The sequence below is a fragment of the Phalacrocorax aristotelis genome, chromosome 3, assembly GCF_949628215.1.
Source record: "Phalacrocorax aristotelis chromosome 3, bGulAri2.1, whole genome shotgun sequence".
Lineage (NCBI taxonomy): Eukaryota > Metazoa > Chordata > Aves > Suliformes > Phalacrocoracidae > Phalacrocorax > Phalacrocorax aristotelis.
Window position 1 is genome coordinate 54,650,050 of NC_134278.1, and position 16,639 is coordinate 54,666,688.

Below are 16,639 nucleotides of genomic sequence, written 5' to 3' on the forward strand. Positions count from 1 at the left end.
AATTAAATAAACTAAGCACCCTTAGGCAGCAAGCAGGGAAATCTCTAGATTAGTAGTAGACAGGCGATGGAAAATGGAGTATAGATGAAGCTCAAGGAGGATAAGTTTGAGGGTCAGCATGGGCTGACATTAATAGCTCAACAGGGCAATAGATGGCTAAAGCGTATCAGGGAACAGAGTTTACATGTATTGCAGTAAATAATAATTACCAAAATATATCTATTCTGTGGGGTTTTCCTCTTTCCTCTAACCTTTTTCCTGTTACTGCACAGGACTTGGAGATACCTAGTACATTACTGATACCAATCCATACACAGAAGTAGAAAACCAAAATATTGTAACCTGAAGACAATTACATGAATTTAAGAAAATAGGTTTAATAATCATCAATATGACCATTGTTAGATAGGTATTATTAATAGCAACTGTAAAAGTACTTGTATGTATGTATAGATATATGTGTGCACATTTAGAAATCATTGCTGTGCAAAGTGCGCTGCCAGTGACTCATGAATCGGGATGTATGTATGAGTGAACGACCACAAGGCAGTTACAGGGGCCCCTGAAATACTCAACAGCAGTGCCCCAGAAGCCCCAGAACAATACACACAATAACCAGCTATTGATGCGGACTAGTGCAACAGCCTCATGAAGCCCCTGAAACTAAGAGCAGAGGCGGAGCTGTCTTTAGGGAGTATGTATGACTACAAGGGCAATCAGCTGGTGAGCACTGTTGCTTCAGAATCAAGCATACAGAATTGATCACTACGGTATCCTCTAGTGCTGTGTAGGAAAGTATTATCTTTAGGTGGAATTAATTTTCAATGCTTGTGTTTGTGTTTGATCTACTATCCCACCTTTGAGCCTTCGCTGCAACTAGGATGCAGCAAATCAGAGTGAGGTGGTTACAAAGAGAAATAGGGAGTTGGCAACAAGTTCAAACACAGTGTCTAAGACATACCTTTTTCATTTACACATGTCCAGTGTAAGGAGGAAGAGAGAGACAAGAGAGTATGAAACATAAGAATAAGGGGTGGGGATAAGTAAGTAACCTGTAAATATTTTCATGAATTCCAGCAGTTGTTTAGTTGTCTGCTTGGCTTTGCATCAAGTGAGTCTGTAAAATAGTTGGATTCTAGCCTTATAAATGCTGTTCACTGAAAACAGTGTGTTACAAATGGAAAACATTATTGCAACATACCTGGCATCCAGAGAGGGAGATTGTGGCAATCAACTCTAAGGGAGCACTGACAAAGTCATCTTTAAAAGGTTTCTCTCCGTATGAGCATAAATGGTTTGTGCTCCCCAGGGGATATTGCTCAGTTTATACCGTTGCAGAAGTTTTGAAGGAAAGAAGGTGACGTGTTGAGAAAGGTCACACATTTGAGAACATAAAGTAACAACCAATTCAGCTGAACAAAAGGCCACGCACTGCTGGGTGCCCCTCACTCCAACCTGTTCTGGTCGTCATCTGAGAAAAGAAAGGATAAGTGCTAAAGAAGGAGCAGACCGTTGCTCCTTCCTTAGTTAGGCAATGTGACAGCTGCTAGAAGGAGATAAACCTAACCCCAGTTGATGTCTACAGTAATGTAAAAGCAGTAAAAATGATACTGTCCTACTGCTGTCATAACGGATTCCGCTGTTGAAGGGCACAGACCAGATGATACACGTGTTTTTTCATTCGATCCAGGTCTTTTTTGGTGTTTCACAGTAAGTACCTATGCACCTGCTTTATGGCTGCTGTCTTCCTGACGTGTCTATGGACCACGCATCTGTCTCCACGCACCACTGTTTCACCTCTCCTTGCCGAAGTTACTGATGCTGCAGCTTCCCATTCACTAAGAAGTCTGCAGGAATTTTTTTCTCATCCGACTTTCTGTGTGCTGGCCTCGGGCTAAACCAGGCTGAACCCATGGTGAGAGCAAGAAAGAGGGAAAGAAAGGAAATGTAAAGCAGAGAAAGATGTTCCATTTACATACAAAGAAGAGCTGTCTGGGAAACACATCTAGTGCTTTCCCCTTCCAGCTACCCTGCTATACTTTGGCCACCACAATGTAGAAGAGTAAAACGCTGCATCTGTGGGGAAGAGAGAAGCGATTCCAGTCTGTAGATACAGAAGCAGACAAAGGAAGGCAGAAGCATTTGTTGCACTAACACGTCCTTCCAGTCCACAAATGTACCTGGCACCTGACAGACCTGTAGGAAGCAACTGTCTAGATCTTCCTTTGAGAGAAATTGCTTTGCACCACACTAAATATGCCCCAGACAGAAAGGTATCCTAACGAGCTTAGACAAGATTTCCAACTGTTTCTGATTCTCAGGGCTGATTTCAGGCCACTCCTTTTCATTACCTAGTTTTGGAGCTGTGACTGTTTCTGCCCATCGCCTGCACATTGAGCCAGAGCCCCAAATCCCCAAGTAGTAAATGGTATGACTCATGCAACACACTTACAAACTTGAAGGACATAGTAGGAACAACAACAAAGTTAGGACATTGTCTGGTCCACACCCTGGCTGGAAAAGAGATAGCCAACATTCCCTCATATGAGGCTGGAGTTGGGATAAGTTTTGAAAATTAGAGCTGCCTTCCACTAATAGAGTCCAGGGGGAAGAGTTGGGCAGAGCAGCCCAGATCAAGGACGGCAGGGTGAGCATTACACCAGTACCCAGATTTGCAGTTCTGCAGTTCAGCTACAAGAAGAAACTGGCCTAACGCTCTTGTCCTAAAGATTTCAGCTCACAGCGTTAAGATCAGAAATCATCACAGCTGGACACAAAAGACACAGGGAACACAAGGGTTACGGTCATAAGAAAATCAATTGTTTTGGAGAATTATTGAAAAAATCTGGAGAATTTTCTATTTTTCTCTCTTTTCATTTGAAGAGTTTTGTCACTTTTTGATGAAAGTAGAAACGCCTCTTACATGGAAATCAGAGAACAAACAAATCACACAGAGAAGAGGATTTCAGTGATGGGGGGTATTTAAAAAAAAGAGACAACCACACACACAGAGGAAAAATAAAAGGAGAAAAAAAATGCTCTTGCGTAGGCTGAGCAGGAAGAAGGAAAAAATGGCCAAGGCTGTGTATGTGAAACAGACTAAATGCCATACGGCTTCCCTTTTTAAGCTAACGTCTTCAGTCACAAAAAAAAAGAGATGGAAACATCACCCCATTTTCACGACGAAGTGAGAACCAAAGGCTTTAAAATGCATGAAGTATCAGCACACACTTGATATCTCCTGCAGAAAGGATGAGCACTACCTCACTGGCTTCGTGCAGCCCTGCTGCCTTCCTTTCTCGCTGCCTTAGCACAGCAATGGGGGCTTGCTCCCTCTTCACGTCCTCATGACCCAGCTCGTCAATGCAGCAGGAAAATAAAGTGCATTTCCCTTCCCTGCAAGCCAGATAGCCACAGGGCCTTCTTGAAAGTTTTCACTTCTCAACCGTCTTTTACTGTAAGTGAGAAGAAAGGACAGATGTTATCAAGACCTCATAACCAAGAGTTGGCTGCTCACAGTGTGTCTGATGCAGAGGACATTTTCAAGACGTGCACTGTATACTTTGTTGTCTAAGGCAGTGAATTCTATGTGTGTGACCTAAAAAAATTGCCATTGTTGGAAAAGGGCAACATTTCCCACATACATTTGGCTCAGTCACACAGACACCAGAGATTTCATGTTCCTGGTAATGTTGCTGGCCATAAAGGCCAAGGAAAAATAAAGAACATGTGACATATGAGTAGAACAGTGCCTGACCTGAAGAGTTCTTAACAAATTTCCATGGAACATGGTCTGCACAACTGGCCGAGTCAATGGTCTTTAGCTCCAAAAGGTAAATTTAGCTTCTCTCCTAAATCCGTTCTGGAGCAATGCCACCTGAAAGGTCAGTTTGCTGTATGTTTCGGTGTCGCATGATGTAATTTAAGGAAATGACAGCTACAAAAATTATTAATCTCAGTGGGACCTTTCCAATAAAAAAGAAGAAAGGAACAAATAAACTAGGGTTCTGATACTTGACAGCAGAGAGGGAGTGAGAGATTTCAGGGTCAGAAACACCAAGAGAGTGGAAATTGTATGATGGTATGTTACTGAGGCAGTCATTTAAACTAACTTTATGGTTGGTGGCAGGAATAGGTATCTTGGCGACATGATTTGTCACATCCTAAAGAGGACATCTAAAACAAGTCAGATGGATTCTGCCCTAGAAGTATTTACTTTCTCTGCAGTTATAAAGAGAGTCTATGTGACTAGATCAGAGGTAGTTACCGATCGAGTACAGAACAAAAGTGCATGACATGTTCAGAGGTTAGACGGATCCCACCCACAGTTTCTGCTCCAGATTGACATTGTTTTATTGTTCAATTGTTTTCTTCTTGCTGTCATCAGCATCAAATTCACTGGCATGCAGCAAGGCTAGCAAACCACCGAGAGAAGCTCAACCTTAGCAAGGCAGGTTATATCCATCGCTAAAGAAGTGAAGGGCATAGGAAGATCAAAGAGGAGCCATAATCTTGCCTGTGCAAGTAGCATTTTGAACATAATCACACAAAACAGGACTGGAAAGGACCTTGACAGGTCGTTTGGTCCACCCCTTGCTCGAAGGCAAGATCCATCAGATTTCCTAGACCTGAACTGTCCTTGTCAAATATATGTCCAACTTGCACTTAAAAAGCTTCCAGGGACAGAGGTGCCATTCACTCCTGCTTTATTTACCCTTACAGATTTTTTCCCCCCTATTTAGCCTAAATTTCTCCTACTGCAACTTACATGCTGTTCTCAGAGGATGTGGATAAGAGATTATTATCTTCTTTTCAGCAGCTTTTACGTACCTGAAGGCTGTTATCACATCTTCCTCCAATCTCACCATTAGGCCAATTTTTTTCAGTCTTTCTATATACATGATGCTTACTAGACCTGGGGTCACACTCATTTCAAAACTATTAGTGGCAATGCTGAAATCAATGCAGAATGGGCATACCCTGCCTCTTTTAGATATCTCTCAAACATTCTATAAATTTTAATCTATTTATTTAGCCTGACAAGCACCCTGTGAGTTATAGGGAAGTAAAATGAGCCCCGTTTTACACAAGAGGACATATGGCAGAGAGGATTTGTGGCTCTCCACTCCGTGTATGTATCTCCACTGCAGTCTAACTGCACATCAGCACAAGATGCAAGCACATCAAAGCTCATCCTCTTGAGCAGAAACCCAAGTGCACAGGCTATAGGGGAGCCACAGCATGCTTTGCCCAGGTAGGTATTCAGACATGACAAGCCAGCACAGTGCAGTTTCTCTACAGCATAGATAGATACAACCACGGGCTAAGGTCAGGATTTCAAAAGCCAATCAGGCATTCAGAATTGTAAGGGCTAATTCCACTGAATTTAAGAGCCAGATACTTAATATTTTTAAACATGTAATGATGCAAGACATGCGACTCGTACTTAGTCACCTCCCTCCTCATCACTTTAGGCATCCTGATGATTTTAGAAATTGCAGTAAAGATGTCGTGTTAGTCAGCCACGCCTGGTCTGACTGGGGGAGTCTGTAGCTCTTGTCGTGCTCATTCGTGTCACAGCATCAGTATTTTACAACTCTACTGTCAATGCAGTATAGTGTAATACCATTCAAATAGGTGTCCAGAAACACATCCTCTAATGATTAATCTCGTGTTTGCATGACTGAAACTGAAGCACTCTTAGTGCTTTTAGGCATGTCATTACTGGTAAAAAAAGCAAGGCTTCATTCCAGGCTCTGGCATTGCTCTCAGAATTTGCAGCAACAGCTTGTGGATCCCTATTCGCTACACAGAGACTGTCAATAGATTTCGCTGGGAAATACAACAGAAGCGAAGGACTGAAGGGAAATGTATGGTTTCTAGTTTTGTGTAGTTTCCACAAGTTTATTAATCTTGATAAAACAGCAGGAAATCACACTCTAAACCACAAAGAGCCTGTTTAAAACCATCCTTAGAAAACCCAGCTTTTACATTTTAAAGCCAGGGAACTGGGCACTTAGAGCTCACTGATTGATTCCGTAGCATCAGTAAACACATTATTAAATGAAGAACAAGCTTTGTGAAATGTAAACTTCAGGTAGTTGGACACCATCCTGGTCATGTAACTACTGGGTATTTTGTAAGTATTGAGTTTTTTTCTTTTCAGCAGAGTAGTTTGAAGATGACGAAACATGCTCAGCTTTTGGAACCCAACAAACATTTGGATTCTTCACTTCATACTTTTTCGTGACTGGGAAAGCAGAGAACTGTTCCAAAGGATCATTTATTTTATCCTCTTTTATATTACTTTCCTAAGTATCTTCAATTAAGTGGCCGCAAAAAAACATGTCAGGGTGATCGGATTGAATGGTGTTTCACGGGTTTTTTTTTGGTTTGTTTTTTTTTTTTTTTTTTTTAACGTGGGAAGCATTTATGCAAGTACTCACACCACACTTGAAAGAACAGAACGCCAAATTGGCTTTTTGTTTCTTCGCTGGCTTGAGGCAACTTTGGGATGGGAGGTCCTATTCCTCTCACACAGCGTGGTAACAAGCACCAGAGATGGATCTTGCACACGGACGGGGCACCCCGGACGCTTTAACCTCCCCGGCCCCCTTCCCCGAGCCGAGGGACCGCTGCCGTACGTGCTAGGCGCAGAAATTCAGACTGCCGAGGCGCCGGTGCTCCCGCAGAGGGACGAGTCCTCCCGCTAAAAGGGGGAATTAGGGTATTTCCATGAGCGACGGGCCGGGGAGGACCGGGCGGGGTGGGGGGGGTGGGGGAATCCGTGTGTACGCCAGGAATAAATAGCAAATAAACAAGCCCACGCAGAAGTAACGGAGCGCCCCGGGCCGGGCCGGGCCGGGAGGCGGCAGAGGCACCCCCTGCGCCCTGCGGCGGGGCCGGGCGGGATCCCCGGCAGGCGGAGCGCTCCCGCCGCCGCCATGGTGTGGAGGGGGGCGGGGGGGAGGGGGAGGAGGAGGAGGAGGACCGGGGAGAGGTAAGGCAGGAGGGCGGGGAGGCGGGAGGTGGAGCGGGAGGGGGGCAGTCACTTTCAGCCTGAGTTGAAAAACGCGCCCCCCGCTCCGTCCCCCGGGGCTGCGGAGGAGAGGCGCTCTGGCTGCCGGGGCTGGGGCCGCGCCGAGCAGGGGCCGCCGCCGGTGAGTGTCCGTGCGGTGCGGTGCGGTGCGGGGCAGCGCCCCGCTCCCCTCCGCTCCCCCCTCCCGCCGTCCCGTCTCTGAGGCTCCGGGGCGGCTGGCTGCGGGGCGGCCCCGGGAGCACCGGTTCCCGGCGGATTTGGGAAGGGGGAGGTCGGACCCAGCGCTCCCCCGGCCGCATGTGTCCCCATCCCCGGGGCGCGCTGTGGGCGCGGGCGGCGCCGCGCCGGTGCGGGAGCGGGAGGGGGTGCGGGTGGCGGCCGTCTCGTCCCGTCCCGTCCCGTCCCGCGGGGAGCTGCCTCCAGCCACGGGCCGTTCCGGGCCGCGGAGGGCGGCGCGGCGTGGCGGTGCGGGGGTGCTGTCAGGGCCCCCCGGAGGCGCCGGGCAGCTGGCGGGGTGGGCCCCGCGTGTCCGGGGGAGCTGCGTGCGGGGCGGCAGCCCGGCGAGAGCCGCGCCGCCGGCGCCGTCCGTAACCGCGCTCCGCTCTCCCGCAGCGCCGGGCGTTCACGCCGGAGCCGCCGAGCCTGCGCCTGACGAGTTAAGCCTCCCAAACATGCGTGTGTGAAAGGTAAGCGGCAGCATCCCTGCCTTGCACCTGGGGAAGCTGAGAGGCAGGAAAAGAGCGATTTGCACGATGCAACTTCCTGCCACTTTTTTTTTTTCTTCTTCTTTCTTTCTTTTTTTTTTTGGTTGGAGAAGCCCCAAGTGCCCTGGGACCACAGTTGTTAACTCATGAAGCTCGGTCTCCTCAGCTCCAGGATAGCAAGTCGCAATTCCTTTAGCTGTTGTATGAAAGCGATGCATCATCACTTGGTGCATCTCATGCCAGCTCTTGAAATTCGGTTTGGTATGAATGAAAGTAGCCATTCCCTCCACTTCTCCGTCACTCTCTCTTGAAGCGATATAAAGCCATGGTGTTTTCGTAGCTGGAGTAGCTTCTTTTTCGGATAAGTAATGGCACTGTAAGAAACAGATACGACTGTGAATGAAATACAGGAAATATTGCTCAGCTAGTTGGAGATTTTTGGTCACCCTAAGCAGATCAATTGCAATGTAAATAACGCTGAAGTTTTAATGTAGTCTAAACAAAGACAAAGAAAATCTCGGCTAAATATTGCCACATTATGTTTATCATGCCAACAATTATTGTAACTCAGTGCAGTAGTTCAAAAAAGGAACACTTCAGCTGAAGGGCAGCAGTGGGAATCAATAATTTAGATGCTGTTTATTAGTCTGAAAGACTCTTGCTGGGTAGCCTCGGGCAAGTCACTCCACCTCTTCATGGCTCTGTTTCCTTCCTCGTAAAACAGATAAATGCGCTTGCTTGCTTCACAGGGGTGTTGAGAAGTTTAATTAACTAATTTCTTTCTTAACTACTTGGAGATCCTTGAGTGCATTTTTCTACAGAAGTGCTAAATATTGTTTCAACTGTGACTTCTTTTATTGTGTGTCATTGCTTATATGTGTTTTTTTTTTTCAGCGACCTAAATTAGCTGTTTTTAGTGGAAGTCAATAAAGTAGCAGTTCTGGATTGGGATTTTCTTGACTTTCTGTAAACTTTGCTAGGGTGTGAAACCAAAATATAATAATCACAGTGTATTTTACTGGGACAGAACTCCTGGTACTTTAAGAAAATGTTAACGAGAAAATTTTCTTTTCTCGTTATTCAAAATAAGAGCTTGCTTATATTGTTTTGTTTGAAGCATTGTGATACTTTGCATAATTTTGAATTGCCATAGGGAAATTAAAAAGCACCTGAGTGCTGCCATTTAATACAAGAGCCAGAGATGAGAATATTTTATAAACATATCTGTATCCTGTACTGTGGAGACTGACCTCAGAAGACACTTGGTACTGGTTTTCCGCTGCGTATTCATATACAATCTCTTCTAAAACCTGTTCTTCGCTTATAGAGAATGTGGGTTGCAAAGGAAGAAATACATGAACAGAACAAATTGATTTCCTGTGGTAAAAGTTGATAAACTTTGCCTAAGCGAGCTCAGTGATTATTACAATGTGTATTAGCTATTCTAACTAGATACTCAGTAAATGTCCGCACCACAATGGACAGGAAAATGTGTTTAATTACCTGGCTAAATGTTAGGTGTGACTCTCGTCGGTTGCATGCAGTTATAGGTAGAAAGGAGTAGCTAACAGCTAGTTTTAGAGTGACATTTCGGGTTTAGTACTTTCTAAAGGCTCACGCCTTTAGAAACACCGTGCCCATGAGGTCTGTGTGTACCATTTCTTCTCCTCAAGGAAAAGAAATGCAGCAAGCGCATAAGCTTTCTCAAAACTGAATTCAATTAAAGCCTAGATCAGTGGTGGTAGAAAGTCATTTGCATCACCAGGCAGCTGTTGGGCTGTGCATGAACGTACTGAGTTTATATGCTGGTGGAGAAATGGTCCCATCCATCAGTACCCAGCAGTCTGAGCAGTGAGAACTAGGGTTAAATGAGGCTGTAAATGAGTCTGTAAAATTGAAGTGTTCCTCCTCTCAGAAGTGACTGCATTTAGCTAAAACTGAGTCACATTCCTAGGCTTGTGTGTGGAAACTTGCACATCTGGCACCCACAACATACTCTAGCAATGAGCAGAAAAAAATTTAGTTACTACTGCTATTGTTCCTGGACATTTTGCAAGAAATAAAGCCAATTTTCCCTGTTTTTCTTCTGAAGGGATTAAAAAAAAACGAAGAAAAAACTTCCTGTCGCCATTGTTTCCTGGTTTAGACTTGGTAATCCAAATGGCTGGAGAGAAAGAGAATATGACTTTTGCTTAGCAAGTTGTATTTAATTGGTAAATATGATATCTCAGCAGCAAGTGTGTCCTGGCTCTGTATACTTTCTCTGCTGTCTCCATTCAGCTGAGTTAGATAAAAGAGCTTAGTTAGAGTAGCGTAGCCCGCTAAAGCTGTCAAACCATGGTGCCACTTTGTGTTCAAGTCCATAGCCACGTATTTATTATAAATAGGCTCAATATTTGGTGGAAAATCCTTCCTTTGAGCTTCTTTTCTGCTTAGGGGGCTAAGTTTCGTCCCGATGGCTGTTAGCCCAGCTAATGGTGGGTGAGGTGTGACAGAGCTGCATTAGCAAAAACCCCAAACCCTTGTGCAGGGCACTTTGGCCAAACTCGGTTATCTGCTCAGGATGGGAACAGAGCAAAGGAGGGGATTAAAGGCTGCTAGGAAAAAGGAGATGTAGCTGATGTAACTTGGGACCTTTCTCATGAATGCTTTGTCAGTAGAAGTTTAGCAGAAATGTTGGTAACGGAGAGCTGGCGGAGGGGTCTGGTCCCTTTGGGAACCACGTGAAGGACAGAGTGCTGGAAATAGCTCATCACATCAGGTGCTGACAGCGCGCTTTCATCCGCTCTTGGGACGTGGTCAGGTGTGCCCAGGCACAATGCGGCCATTATGTACACAGCCTGAAACTCCTTTTCTTTGGTCTTTCTTCCTTTTTTCCCCTTGCTTAGACTCACAGAGTATACAGTAGGAACTGGCAATAGCAGTATGTAGAGCAGGCAATGGATTGTAGGGACCTTGGTCATGACTCAGGCAGGTATTGTATTTCAGTACCAGATAAACCTAATTTTAACATGAGAGTTCTTGCACCACAGTTGTCCTGGTATATGTTCTTGGGAGGGTTTTGGGTTTTTTTGTTTGTTTGTTTTGTTTTTGTTTTTTTTTAACCAGGAATAGTAAATATGCTGAACGTTTGATATAAACCTGGTATGCCCTCTTAAGTCTTGTAATCAAATGGCTGTGTAGAGTTGTTAAAGTGTTTTCAGAAGTTGTTTGAAAGCACTTCTGTAGATGTCATGACATTTTAAAGCTTTTTAATCAGATCCTTTTAACTAAGGTGCATCACATTTTTTTTTGCCAGAACGATCTGTCAGGTTTCAGTTCTGCTGCAAAAGCCATGCTAGCACAACTCAAGGTCAGAAATGAGATTACACAATTCTAAATTTCATAATTAACCTGTAATTTAATGGTTGTGTTGATGCCTACTCACACAAATTGGTTATGCCAATTGTGAGTAGCTAAATTTTGCACGATTAATACAGCCTTTTAACTCCATCTGCATATGAGGATTTTGTCAATGAAAATGTAATTGTGTCTTTTTATTGAGGGTATTCTGGGCAGCAGTGAAGACAGCAATAATCCCGAAGAAACTACAGGACAATACATTTTATTGTTTCTCCAAGTTTGTACTGTGAAAAGAATCAGATGCATCTGGGTACATATGTATTATATCTATGATAGATAGATAGATAGATAGATAAACTACATGCTACATCTAGATATATATATATATAGAAAATGTAGATAATGAGATAACAGATGAAAACAGCAGAGGTGACAACAGATTTGTACCAATAATAATGAATGGCATCTTGATCTGCAGTGAAAAGTGACTGTGAGGTAAAGTGGTGCAGTTTAGGTCTAGAAACAGAGAGGCGTTTACCCTGTAGCAAATGAAAGAGCAGTTCTATGTGCATACACATATCATAAGATTATATGTAGGTAATATAAAAGCAAGGGTTGATTTAAATTGCTTAGATTGCAGTCTTTTTAGGTTCATAAATTGACTAGCATAGGTGCCTTTGGACTTTGCTGGTGCTCCTATATGCTGTCACAATACTTCAACATAAATAATAAATACCATTTTAATATAGTTTTGTGTGCAAGACTAAGTCATAAACAGGATATGGAAACAAAATGCATTTTGATCCCATAGCAACTAAAGGATGTGATGCGTTTTAGAATTCCTGTCTATTAATATGATGTCCTGTGGAAATGTTTTACAAATAAAAGTATTTATGTGATGTCTTCAGCTACCGAAGTCTTTAGATAGATACAGATATACAGAAAGCAAGAACTGGTTTTGTAGAACTGCAGTGGAAACACTTCATTCATTTTCAACAAATTGCCAATATTGGAGGCAATTGAATGAAGGATAATAAAAACAATAAGCAGAAAAAATTAAAACTGTTAATTATACATAGTAGAGAAGAACAACAAGCCAGGGGACTTAAAACATTTACAAGTGTGGGGAGAGTAAAGGTCAAGGCCAGCAAAGAAGTATTAGTTGGAAAAGAGGATCAAAATTGGAGTCAGAAGTGGAAACACTAGTCTCAGTATCAGAAGTTTCTGGAGCTGTAATCAGCCTCCTAAAAAGTGAGAGAAGCTGCACGGCATGTAGCAGTCTGAGTGCGCTGGATTGCGCACAAGGAGGAATTCTTCTTTGACAGCAGTGAAATTGGCTTTCCTCTTTCGCGTGTATGATTGTTTTTTTTCTGGCCTTTATTTGCGCCTCCTGGGCATTGCAGTCACCCTCTGAAGGTTTTCCAGCTCTTCCTGCGCACAGTGGTTGTAGCACTCAATCCATGCAGAGACCACGCTCTCGCTTACCTCAAATAATCTCTCCCGTTGCTCGCTTCCTCTTGTGAGGCCCAGTTGCGCTTTTGGGTTGTAGGTTGCTGTCAGGTGAAAGCCTAAGCATGGTTTCTGATACTTCACACCAAAGGGTTCACACCCTTACAGATCCCCTGAATGGGTCTATGTGCATGGGCCAGAAGCACGCGTTACTTCTTAGCAGCTGCCAAATTAATACACTGTCACAAACCAAATTATTACAGGTGCTTTTTTTCTGTGTTTCTGCAGTGTCTGTTACTGTCATAGTCCTGGGCCCCAAAAGTGCCCTACATGCTGTAATAATATGATAGATGGGTGAGTGGTTTGATTGACTTCTGGGACATTAATCATAGATTCATAGAATAGTTTAGGTTGGAAAAGACCTTTAAGATCATCAAGTCCAACTGTTAGCCTAACATTGCCAAGTCCACCATTAAACATTGTCCCTAAGCACTGCATCTACCCATCTTTGAAATACTTCCAGGGATGGTGACTCCACCACTTCCCTGGGCAGCCTGTTCCAATGTTTGACAAACCGTTTCAGTGAAGAAATTTCTCCTAATATCTAATCTAAACCTCCCCTGGTGCAACTCTTGTCCTATCACTTGTTACTTGGGGGAAGAGACCGACCCCCACCTTGCTACATCCTCCTTTCAGGTAGTTGTAGAGAGCGATAAGGTCTCCCCTCAGCCTCCTCTTCTCCAGGCTAAACAGCCCCAGTTCCATCAATCTCTCCTCGTAAGACTTGCTCTCCAGACCCTTCACCAGCTTTGTTGCCCTTCTCTGGACATGCCCCAGCACCTCAATGTCCTTGTATTGAGGGGCCCAAAACTGAACACCGTATTTGAGGTACGGCCTCACCAGTGCCGAGTACAGGGGGACAATGGAATGGCCAAACGTAGTTAATATATCTTTTTGGCCTATGTGAAAATCCTCAAACTGTCTTCCGTTAGTGTTAGCATCTGCGAAAACATTTCTGCAAAAAAATAACTATATTTTTAATTATCAAAATGGCCTTTTAAAAGTACTTGAGCTCAGGACAAAGTGCTCGTACTCTAAAGGAAGTCTTTTATGTGGTAGCTTATAGTTTTATGCCTTTGATGGTAAAAATGACTGAGCTTTCATTCACTGAATGTGAATGCCTTAACAGGCATGTCTGTACTGGTGGGGAATGGTCGCCTTCAGGATTCTGGATATCAAAATTACTTCCTTACTCATTCCATACAGTGAAGTATGGAATAAAAGCTCCCAGTAAGGGTTAGGAATAGTAATGTTAGTGCAACCAAAAAATTATTGAGAAAGAATTTATATGGTAGGATAAATCATAAAATAGAAGAAAATTCCAAACTCCCGGGTCATGGTTTGGGCATACAGACAATTGAAATTTTGTTTTTGCTTGAGGCAGAGAGAAGGTTATGCAGTGTGCGCATGCGTGTGCCCTGTTAATTTATATATACAGTGGTGAAATAGACAAATAAGCTTTGAAATGAAAGGAATAAACAGATGAAACTTCTCTCACAGATACCTTAGACATCCTACTGTAAACTTATAAAGAGGCTTTGCAGTTGCTGTCCTATCTGTAGCATGGTGGAGAATGAATACAACCCTCCATTCTCCCAGAATGATGGTATCATACGGCTGCATACTGTTCTAAATAGACCCACTGAATTTTTGTGCACAGATCAAAGGACAGACATGAGTTTAAATCTTGACTACTGACATGATGTCATATACTGATAATTCCTATAGGAACTGGTTGTTTCTGGTTGCCTATATGGTTTTCATAGTACAATTGTTATTCAGACATGTAAGCTGATACAAAGCTTCCTCCAAGCTATTTCAGATCACTTCAGAACAAGTGCGATACTACACCTGGGTACATAAGCTATACTTTACTTATTGTAGATTTGATTCTGAATTATATTTGCGATTTCAGTATTTAAGCTTTTAAATACCTTTGGCATTATATAATTGTGATGTAACGTATTTCTCATAGTGAAAAAAAACAGAGGAAGAAGTGAAGTAATGTCCCCTGGTGGTTAAGGTCGTAATAGGTATTTTTCAAGTTGTAAGCAGTGATTTTTTACACCTTTCCAGCATTTTTGTTGGAAGCAGAGGGTCACTGGTTTCATCTCACTATCACCGAAAGGTGGGCGGAAGAAGGACTCCTGACTGCTCATATCTTGGGACATGGGAGTTTCCTGCACTGGTGTCCAGCCCCACAGCTTTGAGAGGGACTTAGCTGTACTACTTGCTGATGTGGGAACTGTACGGTTTGGGTCTTTGGTCAGTAGATTTATTCTGATTGTTACAGTGCAAAGATAATTTTATAGCTTTCTTGGTCCGGCTCTGTCTGCCACCTAATTTTGCTATGTCAGATATGTTTCTGTGAGTGAGTAGGAACCAAATGGCAATATATATGGGAATTAGTCTCTGTTGACCCTTTCACCTCTCTGTTTTCATGGACTTACCCTGCATTTTTTAGTACATAAATATAATTGGATTCAGTTAGAGGGCTTAATTGCTCTCCCATTTTCAATTACGTTTGCAAAATACTTAGATCAGTGGTAAAACTGACAGTGTGGGACAAAATAGCTCTCCATCTGATGTAAATGTCATGATTTTAAAACACTACCATTTCCAGCTGATTAATTCAGTTTTATAGATGCTGCTCCTCTTACCAGCAACAAAGTCAACTGCAGTCTGTATGAAAAGATTTGCTAATTATTTGAGGTATTTGGACAAAGTGCCCAAAAAGCGTTCCTAGAGAAGTTTGCTTTTCTCCACTGTGATCTAATCTAGCACTCCTTATGGCAAGCATTATGTTTTGGCAGCTGTCAGCATCAATACAAAAAGATGCACACCCATCTCTGTTTAATGCTGCAACAAGATGTGCATGGTATCTTGTCCCATTATCTATTAGTTTCTCTGTATTGGTATGGCAGCAGCTGCTGCTGGTGGTTGACCATTTCTTGTTAAAGTATTTCTGATACTCTTACCTGTTTTAGCATTGGGTGCTAAAATAGCTTGTTTCAGTACTAATACTTTTGAACGGTTTAACAAGGCAATCTTATGTAATTTAAGTTGTGACAAAAGTATAGGGATACTGTTGTTCAACATGAAATTGAGCATTACAATTACAAGCATTACAAAAAACTGAGTAGAAAAAGTCTACTTTCAATAATTAATCAAGAAGTGATACAAAAAAATTATGAAAGTTAAGTAAGTCCTTGCTGATTCAGAGGTCATTGCCTAGGGTGAAAGTTCTCAGGCTGAACCTGAAGATTTGCTTTTTTGTAGTATGGTGGAACAGATTTTCCACTAAATATTTGAACACAGTTCTTACCCAAACACTTGTGGAGGTAATTCAGGTAGCACTAAAGAGATCTGTAGCCTTTGCGGGAAATAGGAGCTGCCCAAAAGAAGGCAAAAAGTTGTAAAATCTGTGGAGATAAGTCTTTAAATGGTAATTTTGAGTTTTAAACTAGATTAAATATATAGTTTTTTTCTTACAGGCATACAGGTTGGATGCTCGAGCTGAGTGTCAGGGCTTCTCTTACCTTCTCTGGAGGCAGCTAGGCACTTTGCAGAGCGGTTCAGAGGAAAGCCAGCATACCTGCAGGAGAGATGCGAGGAGTTTGCCTGCAGCATCTCCTGAGCAATCTAGGAGAAGGCAGCATGGGAATGAGAAACCTAGCTCTCCCCAAGGGTGTAAATCCATCCACCTTCTTCCAGCTGGAGACGCCTGCTACCGTTGGAGCGTTAGCCTTCTCCAGGGTATGCAGTGAGGTGGAAGAGGGCCCATGACCTCAATGAGTGTAGGCAGGAGCAGAGTGCTTTGACAGTCACTCCTGGTGTGACTGAGTGGGCAGGTCTGACTTGTTCACGTCCCAGCACTGGGCTCTGGGAAGCTCTTCTATTCAGAAACTTGAGTAATCTGTGGTGTTGTGATGCCTCCAGTTCGTGGAAGTTTTAGTCACCAGCAACCCCACCTGTTCTCTTCTGTTCTTGGCTGTAAATGTTGATGAGATACCCCTGTCAGAGTGAGTCATGGACCAGTGTTGGA

The 16,639-nt window shown here is 43.4% G+C and overlaps 1 protein-coding gene across 4 annotated transcripts in view; it reads left to right on the forward strand.

Annotated features, from left to right (window-relative positions):
* Positions 1-7,030: 7,030 nt before the first annotated feature.
* Positions 7,031-16,639, forward strand: part of DSE (dermatan sulfate epimerase) — a 37,150-nt gene continuing 27,541 nt past the window's right edge. For 2 of the 4 annotated variants that reach the window (XM_075087484.1, XM_075087487.1), the window contains exons 1-2: positions 7,031-7,160; positions 7,652-7,725. The gene's annotated coding sequence lies outside the window, so the exon portion shown is untranslated. The remainder of the gene's footprint in view (positions 7,161-7,651; positions 7,726-16,639) is intronic. The other 2 variants (XM_075087488.1, XM_075087485.1) reach the window with 2 other exon arrangements.